Source organism: Arachis stenosperma, chromosome 3, assembly GCF_014773155.1.
Source record: "Arachis stenosperma cultivar V10309 chromosome 3, arast.V10309.gnm1.PFL2, whole genome shotgun sequence".
NCBI lineage: Eukaryota > Viridiplantae > Streptophyta > Magnoliopsida > Fabales > Fabaceae > Arachis > Arachis stenosperma.
In genome coordinates, this window is record NC_080379.1 from 61,039,294 (window position 1) to 61,062,834 (window position 23,541).

General features: G+C 38.2%; 1 non-coding gene across 1 annotated transcript; it reads right to left on the reverse strand.

Annotated features, from left to right (window-relative positions):
• Positions 1-4,596: 4,596 nt before the first annotated feature.
• Positions 4,597-4,700, reverse strand: LOC130972160 (small nucleolar RNA R71). Its single transcript, XR_009083355.1, has one exon. It is a non-coding gene; the product is annotated as a small nucleolar RNA R71 (small nucleolar RNA).
• Between the last annotated feature and the right edge of the window lie 18,841 nt (positions 4,701-23,541).

Consider the following 23,541-nt stretch of genomic DNA (forward strand, 5'->3'; position numbering starts at 1 on the left):
CATAAGCTTCTTCAGAAGCTGCCTCTCTGGTACTGTTGGATGCATGTTGCAATCCATTCAGATTTTGAGAGATCATGTTGACCTGTTGAGTCAACACTTTGTTCTGAGCCAATATGGCATTCAGAGCATCAATTTCAAGAACTCCTTTCTTCTGAGGTACCCCATTACTCACGGAATTCCTCTCAGAGGTGTACATAAACTGGTTGTTTGCAACCATGTCAATGAGTTCTTGAGCCTCTTCAGGCGTTTTCTTCAGGTGAATAGATCCACCTGCAGAGTGATCTAATGACATTTTCGAAAATTCAGAGAGACCATAATAGAATATATCTAATATGGTCCATTCTGAAAACATGTCAGATGGACATCTTTTAGTCAGCTGCTTGTATCTTTCCCAAGCTTCATAGAGGGATTCACCATCTTTTTGTTTTGAAGGTTTGAACATCCACTCTCAGCTTGCTCAGCTTTTGAGGAGGAAAGAACTTATCCAAGAATGCAGTGACAAGCTTATCCCATGAGTCCAGGCTATCCTTGGGTTGAGAATCCAACCATACTCTAGCTCTGTCTCTTACAGCAAAAGGGAAAAGCAAGAGTCTGTAGACTTCAGGATTAACTCCATTTGTCTTAATAGTGTCACAGATCTGCAAGAACTCAGTTAAAAACTAGTAAGGATCTTCAGATGGAAGTCCATAAAACTTTGCAGTTTTGTTGCATTAAAGCAACTAGTTGAGGCTTAAGCTCAAAGTTATTGGCTCCAATGGCAGGAATGGAGATGCTTCTTCCATCAAATTTGGATGTTGGCTTAGTGAAGTCACCAAGCATTCTCCTTGCATTATTATTATTATTTTCTTCTGCCATCTCTTTCTCTTGTTCGAAAATTTCTGAAAGGTTGTTTCTCTTAAAGATGTTTTTGGATTGTTGTAATTTAGCTTCTCTTAATCTTCTCTTCAGAGTCCTTTCAGGTTCTGGATCAACTTCAACAAGAGTGCCTTTATCCCTGTTCCTGCTCATATGAAGGAGAAGAAAACAAGAATAGAAAGAGGAATCTTCTATGTCACAGTATAGAGATTCCTTTATGTTAGTAGAAGAAGAAAGGGGTAGAAGAAGAGGGATGGAATCGGATTTTGGATGAAGAGAGGTGAAGAGAAGTGTTAGTAATTAAATAATTAAATAGGATAAGAAAAGAGAAAAGAAAATTCGAAAATAATTTTTGAAAAGGGGTTAGTGATTTTCGAAAATTAGAGATAAAATGTAATTAAAATTAAAACATGAAACAATTAATTAATTAAAAAGAATTTTTGAAAAAGAGAGATATTTTCGAAAATAGGAAAGAGAAAAGTAGTTAGGTGGTTTTGAAAAAGATAAGAAACAAACAAAAAGTTAGTTAGTTAATTGAAAAAGATTTGAAATCAAATTTGAAAAAGATAAGAAGATAGTAAGTTAGATAAGATATTTTGAAATCAAATTTTGAAAAATATAAAATTTTTGAAAAAGATAAATTAAAAGATAAGAATATTTTTAAGAAAAAGATATTTTGAAAAAGATTTAATTTTTAAAATGACTTAACTAACAAGAAACTACAAGATAAGATTCTAGAATTTAAAGATTGAACCTTTCTTAACAAGAAAGTAACAAACTTCAAATTTTTGAACCAATCACATTAATTATTAGTGAATTTTCGAAAATTACATATAAAGATAAGAAAAAGATTTTGAAAATATTTTGAAAAATATTTTTGAAATTTTCGAAAATAAATAAAAAATTTTGAGAAAGATATGATTTTGAAAAAGATTTTGAAAAGATAAGATTTTTAAAATTGAAATTTTGACTTGACTTGTAAGAAACAACTAATTTTGAAAATTTTTGACCAAGTCAACCCAAAATTTCGAAAATTTGGAGGAAAATAAGGAAAAGATATTTTTGATTTTTAAATTTTTAAGGAAAAACACAAAAATGACCCAAAACATGAAAATTTTGGATCAAGACACAAGATGCATGCAAGAATGCTATGAATGTCAAGATGAACACCAAGAACACTTTGAAGATCATGATGAACATCAAGAACATATTTTTGAAAAATTTTTGATGCAAAGAAAACATGCAAGACACCAAACTTAGAAATTTTTAATGCATGGAAAATATGAATGCAAAAATGCACAAGAAAAACAACAAAAGGCACAAAACAAAAAATCATCAAGATCAAACAAGAGGACTTATCAAGAACAACTTGAAGATCATGAAGAACACTATGAATGTATGAGATTTTCGAAAAATGCAAGAAAAATTTTAAAAGCATGCAATTGACACCAAACTTAAAAATTAACACAAGACTCAAACAAGAACACAAAATATTTTTGGTTTTTATGATTTTATGATTTTTTTAGAATTTTTATTAATTTTTTCGAAAACATAGTTTGGAAAAACGAAAATTAAAAGAAAAATTTTGAAAAAGATTTTTGAAAAGAAAATTACCTAATCTGAGCAACAAGATGAACCGTCAGTTGTCCATACTCGAACAATCCCCGGCAATGGCGCCAAAAACTTGGTGGACGAAATTGTGATCACTTGTTATTTGTTTATAAAGGATGTATACTCTTATGGCACTGTTTATTTTCTTCACAACTCCGTTCAACTAACCAGCAAGTGTACTGGGTCGTCCAAGTAATAACCTTACGTGAGTAAGGGTCGAATCCACAGAGATTGTTGGTATGAAGCAAGCTATGGTCACCTTGCAAATCTCAGTTAGGCGGATTGAACATTTGTAATAGTGATAATTGGATTGTTCTAATAAAAAGGAATAATAAAAGGGATAGAAATACTTATGTAGATTCATTGGTGCATAGGAATTTCAGTTAAGTATATGAAGATGCTGTATGGCTCAAGGACGTCTGCCTTCCTACTGCTTCCACTCAATCCTTCTTACTCCTTTCCATGGCAAGCTTTGTATAGGGGTTCACCATCAGCTGTGGCTACTTTCAATCCTCTCGGGGAAATAACCTGTACGGCTGTCACTCGCACAGCTAACCAGTCTGGAGGCATCACCCATGGTTGATAGCTACATCCCATCCTCGCAGTGAAAGCTAATGCACGCACTCTGTCACAGTACGGCCAATCACCGGTTGGTTCCCGCTCCTACTGGAATAGAATCCCTCTTTTGCGTTTGTCACTAACGCCCAGCAGGTTAAAGTTTGAAGCATGTCACAGTCATTCATGAACGGAATCCTACTCGGAATACCACAGACAAGGTGAGACTTTCCGGATTCCCAGGACCCTACTCGGAACACCACAGACAAGGTTGGACTTTCCGGATCCAGATGAATGCCGCCATCTATCTAGCTTATACCACGAAGATTCTGTTGGGGAATCTAAGAGATACACATTCAAGCTTTGTTGCATGTAGAACGGAAGTGGTTGTCAATCACGCGCGTTCATCAGTGAGAATAATAATGAGGGTTATCTAACTCATCATCATTCATCATGTTCTTGAGTACGAATGAATATCTTGGAATAAGAATAAGATAGAGAATTGAATAAAAGAAAATAGAACTTCATTAATCTTTGAGGTACAGCAGAGCTCCACACCCTTAATCTATGGTGTGCAGAAACTCCACCGTTGAAAATACATAAGTAAAAGAAGGTTTAGGCATGGCCGAATGGCCAGCCCTCTCCACGATCAAGTGACCGAATGATAAAAGACTTAGAGTGGTCAAAAGATGTCTAATACAATAGATAAATGTCCTATATATACTAGACTAGCTACTAGGGTTTACATGAGTAAGTAATTGATGCATAAATCCACTTTCGGGGCCCACTTGGTGTGTGTTTGGGCTGAGCTTGATCAATCCACGTGTAGAGGCATTTCTTGGCGTCAAACTTCAGGTTATGACGTGTTTTGGGCGTTTGACTCCGGATCATGACGTTTTTCTGGCGTTTTACTCCAGACAGCAGCATGAACTTGGCGTTTAACGCCAAATTACGTCATCAATCTTCGAATAAAGTATGGACTATTATATATTGCTGGAAAGCCCTGGATGTCTACTTTCCAACGCCGTTGAGAGCGTGCCAATTGGAGGTCTGTAGCTCCAGAAAATCCATTTCGAGTGCAGGGAGGTCAGATTCCAACAGCATCAGCAGTCCTTTTGTCAGCCTTCTTCAGAGTTTTGCTCAAATCCCTCAATTTCAGTCAGAATTTACCTGAAATCACAGAAAAACACACAAACTCATAGTAAAGTCCAGAAATGTGAATTTAACATAAAAACTAAGGAAAACATCCCTAAAAGTAGCTCAAACTTACTAAAAACTATATAAAAACAATGCCAAAAAGCGTATAAATTATCCGCTCATCAGCAACAAAACTGCAAGTTTCATGGACTTCCATCAGAAGATCCCTACCAGTTTTTAACTGAGTTCTCGCATATCTGTGAGACTGTTAAGACTAATGGAGTAGATCCTGAAGTCTACAGGCTCATGCTTTTCCCTTTTACTATAAGAGACAGAGCTAGAACATGGTTGGACTCACAACCTAAGGACAGCCTGGACTCTTGGGATAAGCTGGTCACGGCCTTCTTGGTTAAATTCTTTCCTTCTCAAAAGCTGAGCAAGCTTAGAGTGGATGTTCAGACCTTCAAGCAAAAAGATGGTGAATCCCTCTATGAAGCTTGGGAAAGATACAAGCAGATGACCAAAAAGTGTCCTTCTGACATGTTTTCATAATGGACAATGTTAGATATATTATATTATGGTCTGTCTGAGTTCTCTAAGATGTCACTGGACCATTCTGCAGGTGGATCCATTCACCTAAAGAAAACGCCTGCAGAAGCTCAGGAACTTATTGAAATGGTTGTAAAAAACCAATTCATGTACACTTCTGAGAGAAATTCCGTGAATAATGGGACGCCTCAGAGGAAGTGAGTTCTTGAAATTGATGCTCTGAATGCCATATTGGCTCAAAACAAAATGTTGACTCAGCAAGTCAACATGATTTCTCAAAGTCTGAATGGATGGAAAAATACATCCAACAGCACTAAAGAGGCATCTTCTGAAGAAGACGCTTATGATCCTGAAAATCCTGCAATGGCAGAGGTAAATTACATGGCGGAAGCCTTTGGCAACACCTATAACCCCTCATGGAGAAATCATCCAAATTTCTCATGGAAGGATCAACAAAAGCCTCAATAAGGCTTTAATAATGGTGGAAGAAACATGCTTAGCAATAGCAAGCCTTTTCTATCATCCTCTCAGCAACAGATAGAGAATTCTGAGCAGAGCACCTCTAACTTAGCAAATATAGTCTCTGATCTATCTAAGGCCACTCTAAGCTTCATGAGTGAAACAAGGTCCTCCATCAGAAATTTGGAGGCACAAGTGGGCCAGCTGAGTAAGAAAGTCACTGAAACTCCTCCTAGTACTCTCCCAAGAAATACTGAAGAGAATCCAAAAAAAGAGTGCAAGGCCATTGACATAATCAACATGGCCGAACCTAGAGAGGAAGGAGAAGACGTGAATCCCAATGAGGAAGACCTCAGGGGACGTCTCTCAAGCAAGAAGGAGTTCCTTATTGAGGACTTAAAGGAATCTGAAGGTCATATAGAGACTATAGAGATCCCATTAAACCTTCTTCTGCCATTCATGAGCTCTAAAAACTATTCTTCCTCTGAAGAGGATGAAGATGTAACTGGAGAGCAAGTTGCTCAATATCTAGGAGCTATCATGAAGCTGAATGCGAATTTGTTTGGTAATGAGACTTGGGAAGGTGAATTTCCCTTGCTCATTGGTGAACTAGATACATAGGTTCAACAAACTTTACCTCAAAAGAAACAAGATCCTGGTAAATTCTTAATACCCTGTACCATAGGCACCATGACCGTTGAAAAGGCTCTATGTGACCTAGGGTCAGGCATAAATCTTATGCCACTCTCTGTAATGGAGAAGCTGAGGATCATTGAGGTACAGCCTACCATATTCTCATTACAAATGGCAGATAAGTCAGTAAGACAAGCTTATAGATTGGTAGAGGACGTGTTGGTAAACCTTTACATCCCCGCTAATTTCATAATCTTAGACACTAGGAAGGAGGAGGATGAATGCATCATCCTTGGAAGACCTTTCCTAGCCACAGTAGGAGCTGTGATAGATGTTAATAGAGGATAATTAATCCTTCATTTGAATGGGGACTACCTTGTGTTTAAGACCTAAGGGTGTTCTTCTGTAACAATGGAGAGGAAGCATGAAAAGCTTCTCTCAGTACAGAGTCAAACAGAGCCCCCACAATCAAAATTTAAGTTTGGTGTTGGGAGTCTACAACATTGACCTGATCACCTATGAGGCTCCACGAGAGCCCACTGTCAAGCTATTGACATTAAAGAAGCGCTTATTGAGAGGCAACCCAATTTTTATTTATCTAATTCTATTTTTATTTTTATTTTTCTTTTATGTTTTATTAGGTTCATGATCATGAGGAGCCACAAAATAAATATTAAAATTAAAAACAGGATCAAAAATAGCAGAAGAAAAAGCACACCCGGGAGGAAGGTCTTACTGGCATTTAAACGCCAGTAAGGAGCATCTGGCTAGCGTTCAACGCCAGAATAGAGCATGGATCTGGCGTTGAACGCCAGAAACAAGCAACATCCTGGCGTTTAAATGCCAGGAATACACCATGAGGAAAGCTGGCGCTGAACGCCAGAAACAAGCATGGAACTGGCGTTTAACGCCAGAAACATGCTGCAAATGGACGTTGAACGCCCAAAACAAGCATGAAGCTGGCGTTCAACGCCAGAAACAAGCACCAATCTGGCGTTGAACACCAGGATTGCATGAAAAGGGTGTTTTACACGCCTCATTGGTACAGGGATGTAAATCCTTGACACCTCAGGATCTGTGGACTCCACAGGATCCCCACCTACCTCAACTCACCTTCTCTCCTCTTCACATAACCCAATAAACACTCTTCCCCAAAACCCTTCACCAATCACCTCAATCTCTCTTCCCCAACACCTCTTCACCACTCACATCCATCCACTCTTCCCCAAAAACCACACCTACCTTCAAAATTCAAAATCTCTTTCCCACCCAAAGCCACCCTAAATAGCCGAACCTACTCCCTCTCCCTTCACTATATAAACCCCTATATCCTTCTTCATTTTCACAAACCACAACCCTCTCTTCTTCACCTTGGCCAAAACCACACACTTCTCCCTTTCCTCCATATTTTCTTCTTCTTCTTCTTCTTCTTTCTTCTCTTGCTCGAGGGCGAGCAATATTCTAAGTTTGGTATGGTAAAAGCATAGCTTTTTTGTTTTTCCATAAACATTGATGGCACCTAAGGCCGAAGAAACCTCTAGAAAAGAAAAAGAGAAGCCAAAAGCTTCCACCTCCGAGTCATGGAAGATGAAGAGATTCATCTTCAAAGCCCATCAAGACCACTTCTATGAAGTTGTGGCCAAGAAGAAGGTGATCCCCGAGGTCCCTTTCAAGCTCAAGAAAAATGAGTATCCGGAGATCCGAACATGAGATCCAAATAAAAGGTTGGGAAGTTCTGACCAACCCCATTCAACAAGTTGGAATCTTAATGGTTCAAGAGTTCTATGCTAATGCATGGATCACTAGGAACCATGATCAAAGTGTGAACCCAAATCGAAAGAATTATCTTACAATGGTTCGGGAGAAATACTTAGATTTCAGTCCGGAAAATGTAAGGTTGGCGTTTAACTTGCCCATGATGCAATGAGATGCACACCCCTACACAAGAAGGGTCAACTTTGATCAAAGGTTGGACCAAGTCCTTATGGACATATGTGTTGAAGGAGCTCAATGAAAAGAGACTCCAAAGGCAAGCCGGTTCAATTAAGAAGATTGGACCTCAAGCCTGTGGCTAGAGGATGGTTGGAGTTCATCCAACGCTCCATCATCCCCACTAGCAACCGATCCGAAGTTACTGTGGATCGGGCCATCATGATTCATAGCATCATGAATGGAGAGGAAGTAGAAGTTCATGAAGTCATCTCCCTTGAATTCTACAAAATAGCCGAAAAGCCCTCCACCATGGCAAGGCTAGCTTTTCCTCATCTTATTTGCCATCTATGTTACTCAGCTGGAGTTATCATAGAAGGAGACATCCCCATTGAGGAGGATAAGTCCATCACTAAGAAGAGGATGGAGCAAACAAGAGAGCACACTCATGGATCCCAAGAGACGCATGAGGAAGCTCATCACCGAGAAATCCCGGAGATGCCTCAAGGGATGCACTTTCCTCCCAACAACTATTGGGAACAACTCAATACTTCTCTAGAAGACTTGAGTTACAATATGGATCAATTAAGGGTGGAACATCAAGAACACTCCATCATTCTCCATGAAATTAGAGAAGATCAAAGAGCAATGAGGGAGGAGCAACAAAGGCAAGGAAGAGACATAGAAGAGCTAAAGGACATCATTGGTTCTTCAAGAAAAAAGCGCCACCATCATTGAGGTGGACTCATTCCTTGTTCTTATTTCTCTAATTTTCAGTTTTTATGCTATATATTTGTTTATATTTTGTGTCTCTACTTCATGATCATTTGTATGTAGCAACTATGTCTTAAAGCTATGAATAATTCCATGAATCCTTCACCTCTCTTAATTGAAAAATGTTCCTAATTCAAAAGAACAAGAAGTACATGAGTTTCGAATTTATTCTTGAAATTAGTTTAATTATATTGATGTGGTGACAATACTTTTTGTTTTCTGAATGAATGCTTGAACAGTGCATATTTTTGATCTTGTTGTTTATGAATGTTAAAATTGTTGGCTCTTGAAAGAATGATGAACAAAGAGAAATGCTATTGATAATCTGAAAAATCATGAAATTGATTCTTGAAGCAAGAAAAAGCAGTGAAGAACAAAGCTGGCGAAAAAAAAAGTGGCGAAAAAAATAATAGAAAGAAAAAGAAAAAGCAAGCAGAAAAAGCCAATAGCCCTTAAAACCAAAAGGCAAGGGTAAAAAGGATCCAAGGCTTTGAGCATCAATGGATAGAAGGGCCCAAGGAAATAAAATCCAGGCCTAAGCGGCTAAATCAAGCTATCCCTAACCATGTGCTTGTGGCATGCAAGTCCAAGTGAAAAGCTTGAGACTGAGTGGTTAAAGTCGTGATCCAAAGTAAAAAGTGTGTGCTTAAGAGCTCTGGACACCTCTAACTGGGGACTTTAGCAAAGCTGAGTCACATCTGAAAAGGTTCACCCAGTCATGTGTCTGTGGCATTTATGTATCCGGTGGTAATACTGGAAGACAAAGTGCTTAGGGCCACGGCTAAGACTCATGAAAGTAGCTATGTTCAAGAATCAACAAACTTAACTAGGAGAATCAATAACACTATCTAAAATTCTAAGCTCCTAGAGATGCCAATCATTCTAAACTTCAAAGGATAAAGTGAGATGCCAAAACTGTTCAGAAGCAAAAAGCTACAAGTCCCCCTCATCTAATTAGAATTAATATTCATTGATATTCTGAGCTTTATAGTATATTCTCTTCTTTTTATCCTAAGTGATTTTCAGTTGCTTGGGGACAAGCAACAATTTAAGTTTGGTGTTGTGATGAGCGGATAATTATACGCTTTTTGGCATTGTTTTTAGGTAGTTTTTAGTAGGATCTAGCTACTTTTAGGGATATTTTCATTAGTTTTTATGCTAAATTCACATTTCTGGACTTTACTATGATTTTGTGTGTTTTTCTGTGATTTCAGGTATTTTCTTGCTGAAATTGAGGGATCTGAGCAAAACTCTGATAAGAAGGCTGACAAAGGACTACTGATGCTGTTGAATTCTGACCTCCCTGCACTCTAAATAGATTTTCTGGAGCTACAGAACTCCAAATGGCGCGCTCTCAACGACTTTAAAAGGTAGACATCTAGAGCTTTCCAGCAATATATAATAGTTCATACTTTATTCGAGATTAGATGACGTAAACTGGCGCTCAATGCCAGTTCCATGCTGCATTCTAGAGTCAAACGCCAGAAACACGTCACGAACCAGAGTTGAACGCCAAAAACATGTTACAACTTGGTGTTCAACTCCAAAAGAAGCCTCTGCACATGTAAAGCTCAAGCTCAGCCCAAGCACACACCAAGTGGACACCGGAAGTGGATTTCTGCATCAATTACTTACTTCTGTAAACCTTAGTAGCTAGTCTAGTATAAATAGGACATTTTATTATGGTATTAAAAAGGCTGGATCCTGGATTGTATTTTTGGGATCCTGTGATCACGTTCTGGGGGCTGACCATTCGGCCATGCCTGGACCACCATCACTTATGTATTTTCAACGGTGGAGTTTCTACACACTATAGATTAAGGGTGTGGAGCTCTGCTGTACCTTGAGTTTTAATGCAATTACTACTATTTTTTATTCAATTCAGTCTATTCCCATTCTAAGATATTCATTGCACTTAACCCTGACAAATGTGATGATCTGTGACACTCATCATCATTCTCACCTATGAACGCGTGACTGACAACCACTTCCGTTTTACCTTAGACCGAGCGCATATCTCTTGGATTCCTTAATCAGAATCTTCGTGGTATAAGCTGGAATTGATGGCGGCATTCATGAGAATCCAGAAAGTCTAAACCTTGTGTGTGGTATTCCAAGTAGCATTCAGGGATTGAATGACTGTGACGAGCTTCAAACTCGCGATTGTTGGGCGTGATGACAAATGCAAAAGAATCAATGGATTCTATTCCGGCATGATCGACAACCGACAGATGATTAGCCGTGCTGTGACAGAGCATTTGGACCATTTTCACTGAGAGGATGGGATGTAGCCATTGACAACGGTGATGCCCTACATACAACTTGCCATGGAAAGGAGTAGGAAGGATTGGATGAAGGCAGTAGGAAAGCAGAGATTCAAAATGAGCACAGCATCTTCATACGCCTATCTGAAATTCCCACCAATGATTTACATAAGTATTTCTATCTTTATTTTCTGTTTATTTATTATTATTATTAGAAAACTCCATAACCATTTATTATCTGCCTAACTGAGATCTAAAAGATGACCATAGCATGCTTCATACCAACAATCTCCGTGGGATCGACCCTTACTCACGTAAGGTTTATTACTTGGACGACTCAGTGCACTCGCTGGTTAGTTGTGCGAGGTTGTGAAGAAAGTGTTGAGTTATAAACGTGCATACCAAGTTGAATGCCATTGTTGATGATCACAATTTCGTGCACCACTCGTCCTCTGCGCTAATCATGCGTGCGCGTCAAGTGCGCGTGCGTGTCGCTATGGAATGCTCCAAATCACGCGCACGCGTTGGCCATGCGTGCGCGTCATGTCTCGCTGTTCAGCTCTATCGTTTCTTTGTGTTCCTTCCATTTTTGCAAGCTTTCTTTCCATTCTCCAAGCCATTCCTGTCCTGTAAAGCCTGAAAATACTTAACACACAGATCACGGCATCGAATGGTATAGAGATGGATAAAAATCTACAATTTAAAGGCTTTGGAAGCAAGTTTTTAATCATAGTATTAAATGAGGAAGGCAAACGTATAACATGCTAATTACATGAGCAGGTGTAGGAGAAAGGTGATAAAAACCACTCAATTCAACACAAGATAAACCATAAAATAATGGTTTATCAAGTTCCAACAGATAGAAATTTAGAAAATGATTGTGCCAACTTCTGATTAGATGTATGTCTTTGTCATCATGTATTTGATACCTATATAAAAAAATTATTAGAAGTGATAATGACATAAAAAAATAATAAATAATAAATTTAAAAATTTGCGTAAATAATATAATACAATACCTTTAGTAAATTAAAGTGTTGTCTACCTCCATCAGATATCTATAATAGATTTTTCCCATTCTCTTGGTGTGTTATTGACCAATGGCGTGTACTATAAAATTTTTCAACTCGTTAGTTTCCTCACTTCGGTTGGCAAATACACAAAGGTCGGTTGAACCGAACTAAATACAACAGATCCATTCTGATCAAATATAATTTCTCTATCATACTAAATTGATCAAAATGGTACTCTAAACATTTTAAATGATATGAACGCAAAAAATAAAAAATATAATGAGAGGCAAATGTAAAGATAAATAAATACTACTTGTTCATTGTGATTTATATGAGGTGCTTGCTTAGGATGGGGACAAGTTCGCCCTAAAGGTGAGCGAACCTTAGAGGGCAGGAGCAAGTTTGCGTGGATTATGGGCAAACTTGGGGGGATTTATTTGAAATTTTATTTAGAAGAAAAAGATTGGATTTGAAAAATTGTATTATTTGATTTTTGATTTATTCAGAAAATAGTTATATGTCGGATTTAATTCATTTAAAAAAAGTATATATTCTGAGTTCGATTTATTTAGAAAAGAATTATTTTTTATTTTAAATTCTTTAAGAAAAGTAATATGTTTAAGTTTGATTTATAAATGAAAAGGGCTTATGTTTTGATTTTGACTCAATCATTTTATTTGGAGGAGTTTTAGTGAATCCTAAAAGTAAATGAATTTTTATTGAATGATTTTATTTTGTGATTTCTTGGAAAAAATTAAAGAATTAGTTTTAAGGATGAAAGGGGGACTGGTTTTGGTTTCGAAAGAAAAGGAGATGATAAATCTGCACGTGTGATTAGGAAATTATTCAAAGATCACGAGAGGGTGACAGAAAGTAAATAGTTATAGTGTTGATGCGAACATGTTAAGCCGTGGGCTTTATGTGTGAATGATTGTACGGGGATGCCCGTGTATATGGAATGGCTTCCAAGAGAAAGGGGCACATGCTTCAGCTGGAGAATCAATGCCTGCAAGTACTTGCAGAGGTCATGTTCGACATACTTCAGCTAGAGAATCAGTGCCTACAAGAAGTAGTAACTTGCAGAGGTTATGTCGCTGGAATGCCTTATCTGACTTGAGAGTCGGATTGCGTCGGGTGTGGGTCAAAATCGACAAATGAGCTCATTACCTACAATAGGGCTAGACATGCATCATCTTTGTTGTGCATTTGCATTTTACTTGATACGGTGAAATTGTTTGTGATTGTCTTCCTGTGTTTATGCATTCCTTACTGTTACTCTGAATTGTGGTAATTAGATACTTCTCTGTGATTCTTGTATAATTCATTGTGTATTACTTGAACTGTGGTCACCCTGACTAAACTAACTACCCCCAACCCTACTAAGAACCCCCAGTTCCTACCCCTTTTTTGTCCTCCCTTTTAGATGGAGACCGGAATCTGGCTTTACGAGATGGACCATTCCTATATATATGAGGATATTGTACAATATAGGTTTTATGTAGTAAGTGCGTAGATTACGACTCGTAAGTACATTCTGCGTGATCACCCCTTCAGTCATCCAATTAACACTCCACAGTTTAACCCCGATATACCCTACGAGTTTTCGTTGTAGTGGCTCCACCCAGATGTGCCATTTCACCCGTTTCATGATGGGTCAGTGCCTCATCAGCACCTCGATCATCCTGCGGATCAAGTGGACCCTAAGCCTGAGCCCATGGAGGAACATATTCCAGAGCCTGTACCAGAGGAAGATATCCTAGTAGAGCAGATCTCAGCATCTTCATACGGGCCATCTTCTGAGGAGCCGCTCTCCGCCTTTATTAGTGGACTGGCAAGTGCTAGTCAAATCAGTAGTACGGGTGCTAGTGCTCCTCCTGAGATTATAGAGATTTTCAATGACGAGGACGAGGATCCTGAGGAGTGTTCTGATGTGATTGTGATCTCCTCTGATGATGATAGCTGATTCTTGGGAACTGAGTTTGAGCCTTTTGATAGTTTTTTTTTGTGTTAGCCTAGCTTTTGTGTTAGTCTCTCACTTTTGATTAGATCCCTGAGAGAATATGGTGTACATAGTGGACTAGGCTAGTTTCGGGCGCCAACTTAGGGGTTTCCTATATGGACCAGGGCCCGAAGTGTTGATTTGTACATATTAGCAAGATGCGATGGGTTGTATGCTAACTTACGTTATATATATATATATATATATATATATATATATATATATATATATATATATATGTGTGTGTGTGTGTGTGTATGTATGTATGTATGTATGTATGTATGTATGTATGATCTATACTATATGTTATGTTCATATATAATGTTGGCCTTGTGTATGTTTGATTTGATTCCCTATTACGGCTTGTGTATGTTTAATTAGCTGTCCTCACAAATCTTTTTATAAAATAAAAGGTTTTCTCCAAAAATTCAATAGTGTGCTAATATGATTACAGGCTTAATAATAAATAGCTAAAGTGTTAGGTGAACAAATTGGTGACACTTGATTTCCAGTACGATCATGACGTACTGGGAATTAGGTTGTTACATTGTTGATGTTTTGTGTGCATGTGCTCGACACATGGTGCGAGCCTCTCTCTTCTCAGCATGAGACCCTTTAATTTTAGTGACCATCTTCTCTTTCCCATTTCATCTTCTTCTCGTCTCAAGCTTCACAAAACTCTCTTTTTTCGTTGTCAAATTCTTATCCCACCAAAAATAAGCAAAATGGCATCATTTTTTATACTCACCACAATTAAACCATGTACACCCTACCACGCAGAGTCTTATGCTTAAGTTATAAAACAGAGGTGGTGAGGTATTACGACCTCTAAAAGTAAAAGTATATATATAATATAGTTGAAAAACATTTATATCTAGGAGCCTTTTTTGAAGAAGATTTAAAACAAAGCGTAAGCAGAATAACGCATCACTCAAGTAAGCGTTAACGTAACGAAGTAGAATAAGAGAGTTTCAAGATACATATAACAAGGCTCCTGATCCGGCTCGCGAAGTTAAAACCGGGTAGAGTATATATATATAATTTTTAACATATTGACATAGGCACCGCAAGGTTTATTGTCACAATTACTAGGCATAGTGGCACAAAACAAGGATCAATATAGACATATTATCGATTAGGTTCAGGGTCTTGAGTCATCCTAGTGGGTGAGTGATTTATTCTCTACCCAGGACCCTCTACTGGTGCCAGTGCCTCAAGTTGTTCTCGGACGATTATCTTTGGATGCGAGGTATCTACTGTGGTTCTATTTGAGCACTCTAGGCTGAGAACTTGTGTTGATTCAGTTAGAAGTGTCCATATAGGGATTGGATGTCCCAAAATCCAAACAAAAATTCCTATTCCTGAGGGTGATGAGGAAGAGAATGACGATGCGGTTATTGAGACTCATGCAAGTGAGGATGAGGTTGATTAGCCTGGTTTAAGTAAGGGTGTAGCTGATGAGTTTGGTAAAGGTGACGATGTGGTTGATGAGTCTAGTCCAAGTGATGATATGGTTGACGAGGATGGTTCAGGTATTTGATTGGTATTGTTGTATGTTGAATATGATTGTATTTATGATTGATTAGTTGTCGTTTTTATATTTTTGTGAATTGATAATGACTATATTTTATTATTTTTAGTTATAGTATAGGTGCTGATGATAAGGGTTATGACCTTAGGGTTGACCCAGCCAGTGAGAGTCGATCTACATGTAGTTCGTCATTGATCAAGAAGAGGGTCAAAAAAGGATGTTCTTAAGTGGCACAAACCATAAAGAAAAGTATCTTTAAATGAATTGTTAACAAATTGAGTTATTGAACTTGTACAATGTAATTTTCTACGAGTTATTTTATTTTCTAGATGATGATGTACTAGTCTAAACTCCATGTGCAATGTTGATAATTAGGAATTAATTTTAGCAAAGTAACCATAACATGACTCAACACATCTAAAAGAGACAAATTACAACTGAATATAATAAAATGCTAGAAAAAATTGAGGTCGCAAACTCTCCTAATATACAAACTACAAATTTGGAGCCGATCCACTAGCACTTGCATCACCACGGTGTGGGTGTCTGCTTCAGCTATGACCCTCACCTCCACAAAACCTACAACATATAGGACCTCGTAAATAACGAATATCCATCTCATGCAAGAAGCAAGTTTTCTTAGGACGACCTTTGGTCACTAGTAGGCAAAATTGTGATCTCTAATAATGGCATTCATGTTCGTTCTCTCCCTGGTAATGGCGCCAAAAACTTGGTGCATGATACCATGGTCCAAACATAACTTAACAATTTTGCACAATTAACCAGCAAGTGCACTGGGTCGTCCAAGTAATAAACCTTACGTGAGTAAGGGTCGATCCCACAGAGATTGTTGGTATGAAGCAAGCTATGGTCATCTTGTAAATCTCAGTTAGGCGGATAATAAATGGTTATGGAGTTTTTGAATAATAACAATAAATAAACAGAAAATAAAGATAGAAATACTTATGCAAATCATTGGTGAGAATTTCAGATAAGTGTATAGAGATGCTGTGCTACTTCTGAATCTCTGCTTTCCTACTGCCTTCATCTAATCCTTCTTACTCCTTTCCATGGCAAGCTGTATGTAGGGCATCACCGTTGTCAATGGCTACATCCCATCCTCTCAGTGAAAATGGTTCAAATGCTCTTTCACAGCATGGCTAATCATCTGTCGGTTCTTGATCATGTCTGAATAGAATCCATTGATTCTTTTGCGTTTGTCATCATGCCCAACAATTGCGAGTTTGAAGCTCGTCACAGTCATTCAATCCCTGAATCCTACTCAGAATACCACAGACAAGGTTTAGACTTTTCAGATTCTCATGAATGCCGCCATCATTTCTAGCTTATAGCACGAAGATTCTGATTGAGGAATCCAAGAGATATGCGCCCAGTCTAAGGTAGAACGGAAGTGGTTGTCAGTCACGCGTTCATAGGTGAGAATGATGATGAGTGTCACGGATCATCACATTCATCATGGTGAAGTGCAACGAACATCTTAGAACAGGAATAAACTGAATTGAATAGAAAATAGTAGTAATTGCATTGAAACTTGAGGTACAGCATAGCTCCACACCCTTAATCTATGGTGTGTAGAAACTCCACCGTTGAAAATACATAAGTGATAGTGGTCCAGGCATGGCCGAATGGCCAGCCCCCAAAACGTGATCAATAGTCTCCTAAGATGAACAATAGAATAAAATCAAGACCAAAGATGTGGTCAAAAGACCGAATTGTCAAAGACATCTAATACAATGGTAAAATGTCCTATTTATACTAGACTAGCTACTAGGGTTTACAAAAGTAAGTAATTGATGCAGAAATCCACTTTCGGGGCCCACTTGGTGTGTGCTTGGGCTGAGCTTGAGCTTTAAACGTGCAGAGGCTTCTCTTGGAGTTGAACGCCAAGTTGTAACGTGTTTTTGGTGTTCAACTCTGGTTCGTGACGTGTTTCTGGCGTTTGACTCCAGAATGCAACATGGAATTGGCGTTGAGCGCCAGTTTCCATCATTTAATCTCGAATAAAGTATGAACTATTATATATTGCTGGAAAGATCTGGATGTCTACTTTCCAACGCCATTAAGAGAGCGTCATTTGGACTTTTTTAGCTCCAGAAAATCTATTTTGAGTGCAGGGAGGTCAGAATCCAACAACATTAGCAGTCCTTTGTCAGCCTTCTTATCAGAGTTTTGCTCAGGTCCCGCAATTTCAGCCAGAAAATACCTGAAATCACAGAAAAACACACAAACTCATAGTAAAGTCCAAAAATGTGAATTTTACATAAAAACTAATAAAAACATCCCTAAAAGTAGCTAGATCCTACTAAAAATTACCTAAAAACAATGCCAAAAAGTGTATAAATTATCCGCTCATCACAACACCAAACTTAAATTGTTGCTTGTCCCCAAGCAACTGAAAATCAAATAGGATAACAAGAAGAGAACATACTATAAAGCTCAAAATATCAATGAATATTAGTTCTAACTAGATGAGCGGGACTTGTAGCTTTTTGCTTCTGAACAGTTTTGGCATCTCACTTTATCCTTTGAAATTTATAATGATTGGCATCTATAGGAACTTAGAATTTCAGATAGTGGTATTGATTCTCCTAGTTAAGTATGTTGATTCTTGAACACAGCTACTTTTATGAGTTTTGGCCGTGGCCCTAAGCATTTTGTCTTCCAGTATTACCACCGAATACATAAATGCCACAAACACATAACTGGGTGAACCTTTTCAGATTGTGACTCAGCTTTGCTAAAGTCCCTAATTAGAGGTGTCCAGAGTTCTTAAACACACTCTTTTTGCTTTGGATCACGACTTTAACCACTCAGTCTCAAGCTTTTCACTTGGACCTGCATGCCATAAGTACATGGTTAGGGACAACTTGATTTAGCCGCTTAGGCCTGAATTTTATTTCCTTGGGCACTCCTATCCATTGATGCTCAAAGCCTTGGAACCTTTTTACCCTTGCCTTTTGGTTTTAAGGGCTATTGGCTTTTTCTGTTTGCTTTTTCTTTTTCTTTTATATTATTTTTTCGCCACTTTTTTTCGCAAGCTTTTGCTTTTTCACTGCTTTTTCTTGCTTCAAGAATCAATTTCATGATTTTTCAGATTATCAATAACATTTCTCTTTGTTCATCATTCTTTCAAGAGCCAACAATTTTAACATTCATAAACAACAAGATCAAAAAATATGCACTGTTCAAGCATTCATTCAGAAAACAAAAGGTATTGTCACCACATCAATATAATTAAACTAATTTCAAGGATAAATTCGAAACTCATGTACTTCTTGTTCTTTTGAATTAGGAACATTTTTCATTTAAGAGAGGTGAAGGATTCATGGAATTATTCATAGCCTTAAGACATAGTTACTACATACTAATGATCATGAAGTAGAGACACAAAACATAAACAAACATATAGCATAAAAATCGAAAAAAAATAGAGAAATAAGAACAAGGAATGAGTCCACCTTAGTGATGGTGGCGCTTTCTTCTTGAAGAACCAATGATGTCCTTGAGCTCTTCTATGTCTCTTCCTTGCCTTTGTTGCTCCTCCCTCATTACTCTTTGATCTTCTCTAATTTCATGGAGAATGATGGAGTGCTCTTGATGTTCCACCCTTAATTAATCCACATTGTAACTCAAGTCTTCTAGGGAAGTATTGAGTTGTTCCCAATAATTGTTGGGAGGAAAGTGCATCCCTTGAGGCATTTCCGGGATTTCTTGGTGATGAGCTTCCTCATGCGTCTCTTGGGATCTATGAGTGGGCTCTCTTGTTTGCTCCATCCTCTTCTTAGTGATGGGCTTATCTTCCATAATGGGGATGTCTCCTTCTATGATAACTCTAGCTGAGTAACATAGATGGCAAATAAGATGAGGAAAAGCTAGCCTTGCCATGGTGGAGGACTTTTTGGCTATTTTGTAAAATTCAAGGGAGATGACTTCATGAACTTCTACTTCCTCTCCAATCATGATGCTATGGATCATCATGGCCCGATCCATAGTAACTTCGAATCGGTTGCTAGTGGGGATGATGGAACGTTGGATGAACTCCAACCATCCTCTAGCCACAGGCTTGAGGTTCAGTCTTCTTAATTAAACCGGCTTGCCTTTGGAGTCTCTTTGCAGCGCTTATTGGCATTTAACGCCAGATCCATGCTCTGTTCTGGCGTTGAACGCTAGCCAGATGCTCCTTACTGGCGTTTAAACGCCAGTAAGCCCTTCCTCCAGGGTGTGCTTTTTCTTCTGCTATTTTTGATTCGGTTTTTAATTTTAGTATTTATTTTGTGACTCCACATGATCATGAACCTAATAAAACATAAAAGAACAATAAAAGAAAAATAAAATTAGATAAATAAAAATTGGGTTGCCTCCCAATAAGCGCTTCTTTAATGTCAATAGCTTGACAGTGGGCTCTCATGGAGCTTCACAGGTGATCAGGTCAATATTGTAGACTCTCAACACCAAACTTAGAGTTTGGATGTGGGGATTCAACACCAAACTTTGAGTTTGGTTGTGGCCTCCCAACACCAAACTTAGAGTTTGATTGTGGGGGCTCTGTTTGACTCTGTACTGAGAGAAGCTTTTCATGCTTCCTCTCCATTGTTATAGAAGAACGCCCTTGGGTCTTAAACACAAGGTAGTCCCCATTCAATTGAAGGACTAATTCTCCTCTGTTAACATCTATCACAACTCCTGCTATGGCTAGGAAAGATCTTCTAAGGATGATGCATTCATCTTCTTCCTTCCTAGTGTCTAAGATTATGAAATCAGTAGGGATGTAAAGGCCTTCAACCTTCACTACCACGTCCTCTACCAATCCATAAGCTTGTCTTACTGACTTGTCTGCCATTTGCAATGAGAATATGGCAGGCTGTACCTCAATAATCCCCAGCTTCTCCATTACAGAGAGTGGCATAAGATTAATGCCTGACCCTAGGTCACACAGAGCCTTCTCAAAGGTCATGGTGCCTATGGTATAGGGTATTAAGAATTTGCCAGGATCTTGTCTCTTTTGAGGTAAAGTTTGCTGAATCCATGTATCTAGTTCATTAATGAGCAAGGGAGGTTCACCTTCCTAAGTCTCATTACCAAACAATTTGGCATTCAGCTTCATAATGGCTCCTAGATATTGAGCAACTTGCTCTTCAGTTACATCTTCATCCTCTTCAGAGGAAGAATAGTTTTCAGAGCTCATGAATGGCAGAAGGAGGGTTAATGGAATCTCTATGGTCTCTATATGAGCCTCAGATTCCTTTAGGTCCTCAATAGGGAACTCCTTCTTGCTTGAGAGACATCCCATGAGGTCTTCCTCATTGGGATTCACGTCCTCTCCTTCCTCCCTAGGTTCGGCCATGTTGATTATGTCTATGGCCTTGCACTCTGATGAGCGAATAATTTGTATGCTTTTTGGCATTGTTTTTAGTATGTTTTTAGTAGTTTTAGTTGAGTTTTTAGTATATTTTTATTAGTTTTTAGTTAAAATTCACTTTTCTGGACTTTACTATGAGTTTGTGTGTTTTTCTGTGATTTCAGGTATTTTCTGGCTGAAATTGAGGGACCTGAGCAAAAATCTGATTCAGAGACTGAAAAGGACTGCAGATGCTGTTGGATTCTGACCTCCATGCACTCGAAGTGGATTTTCTGGAGCTACAGAAGCCCAATTGGCGCGCTCTTAACGGCGTTGGAAAGTAGACATCCTGGGCTTTCCAGCAATATATGATAGTCCATACTTTGCCCAAGATTTGATGGCCCAAACCGGCGTTCAAAGTCACCCTCAGAATTCCCAGCGTTAAACGCCGGAACTGGCACAAGAATGGGAGTTAAACGCCCAAACTGGCACCAAAATGGGAGTTAAACGCCAAGAAGAGTCTCTACACGAAAAATGCTTCATTGCTCAGCCCAAGCACACACCAAGTGGGCCCGGAAGTGGATTTTTATGTCATTTACTCATCTCTGTACACCCTAGGCTACTAGTTCTCTATATATAGGACCTTTTACTATTGTATTTTCATCTTTTGATCATGTTTTGATGATTGAACCCTCATTGGGAGGCTGGCCTCACGGCCATGCCTAGACCTTATGCTTATGTATTTTCAACGGTGGAGTTTCTACACACCATAGATTAAGGTGTGGAGCTCTGCTGTACCTCGAGTATTAATGCAATTACTATTGTTCTTCCATTCAATTCCGCTTGTTCTTGTTCTAAGATATCACTTGTTCTTCAACTTGATGAATGTGATGATCCGTGACACTCATCATCATTCTCACCTATGAACAAGGTGACTGACAACCATTCTTGTTCTACGAGCAACCAAGGCTTGGTGAATATCTCTTGGATTCTTTAATCGGAATCTTCGTGGTATAGGCAGGACTTGATGGCGGCATTCAAGAGAATCCGGAAGGTCTAAACCTTGTCTGTGGTATTCTGAGTAGGATTCAATGATTGAATGACTGTGACGTGCTTCAAACTCCTGAGGGCGGGGCGTTAGTGACAGACGCCAAAAGAATCACTGGATTCTATTCCGGTCTGATTGAGAACCGACAGATGAATTCCGCTATGCTGTGACCAGAGCATATGCAATCGTTTTCACTGAGAGGATGGGAGGTAGCTGCTGACAACAGTGAAACCCTACACGAGCTTGCCATGGAAAGGAGTAAGAAGGATTTGATGAAGACTGTAGGAAAGTAGAGAGACGAAAGGGAAAGCATCTTCATACGCTTATCTGAAGCTCTCACCAATGATATACATAAGTATCTCTATCTTTATCTTTATGCTTTATTCGTTTATCACTACACCCATTTGAGTCTGCCTGACTGAGATTTACAAGGTAACCATAGCTTGCTTCATACCAACAATCTCCGTGGGATCGACCCTTACTCACGTAAGGTATTACTTGGACGACCCAGTGCACTTGCTGGTTAGTTGTGCGAAGTTGTAGTGATCACAATTTCGTGCACCAAGTTTTTGGCGCCGTTGCCGGGGATTGTTCTTGTGTATGGACAACTGACGGTTCATCTTGTTGCTTAGATTAGGTATTTTTCTTCAGAGTTCTTAAGAATGAATTCTAGTGTTTCAAGGTGATGTTCTTATCATCACCAAGGCTGATTGATTCTCATCAATTTAGCTCTTGAATGCAGTGTCCTGCTGAAGCTTGGCCGGCCATGTCTAATTCCTTTAGACTAAAGCTTTAGACTAACATTGCATGATTCCTGGAATTCTCATTAAGAATTTTGATACCTTTATTTTCTTTCTCTACTTAATTTTCGAAAAAAAAAACCAAAAAAAAAAAATTTCACAAAATCATAAAAAACCAAAAATATTTGATGTTTCTTGCTTAAGTCTAGTGTCTCATCTTAAGTTTGGTGTCAATTGCATGCATTCATTCATGTGTCTTAAGGATCTTCAAGTAATTCTTGATGATTTCTTACTCTGATCTTTGAATTCTTTTGGCTTGAGTGTTTATGCGTCTCATATCGTGTCAGTAGTATACAAACTGCTAAGTTTGGTGTATTGCATGCATTGTTATTTGATTCTTATTGCATTTTGATTATTAAAAATCCAAAAAATTTTTAATTTGTGTCTTTTCAAGTCAATAATACAAAGAATTGAAGATTCAGAACATACTGCAGAGGAATTACACAGAAAAAGCTGAGCAGTCAAAAATGCCCAGTGAAGAAGATAGACTGGCGTTTAAACGCCAGCCAGGGTACCTGGTTGGGCGTTTAACGCCCAAAGAGGTAGCATTTTGGGCGTTAAACGCCAGAATGTATACCATTCTGGGCGTTTAACGCCAGGATGGTGCTAGGGGGAAGATTTTGTTTTTCAAATCAAATTTTTTTCAAATTTTCAAAGTTTTTCAAAATCAAATCTTTTTCAAATCATATCTTTTCAATCAAATGTTTTCAAAATCAATTTCTTTCCTTTTTCAAAGATACTTACTAACAATTAATGATTTGATTGAACATTTTTTGCATTTTCTGTTAAGGAAGGTTTTATGTTTGATTCATATCTTTTCTTGTTAGGCAAGTCATTAATTTTTAAAATCATATCTTTTCAAATTGTTTTCAAATCATATCTTTTAAAATTGTTTTCAAATCAATTTTTCTCAATCACATTTTTTTTAAACCAATCATATCTTCTTAATCACATCTTTTTCAAAATAGTTTTCAATCAAATCTTTTTAACCTCTAATTTCAAAATCTTTTTCAAAAATCACTTCA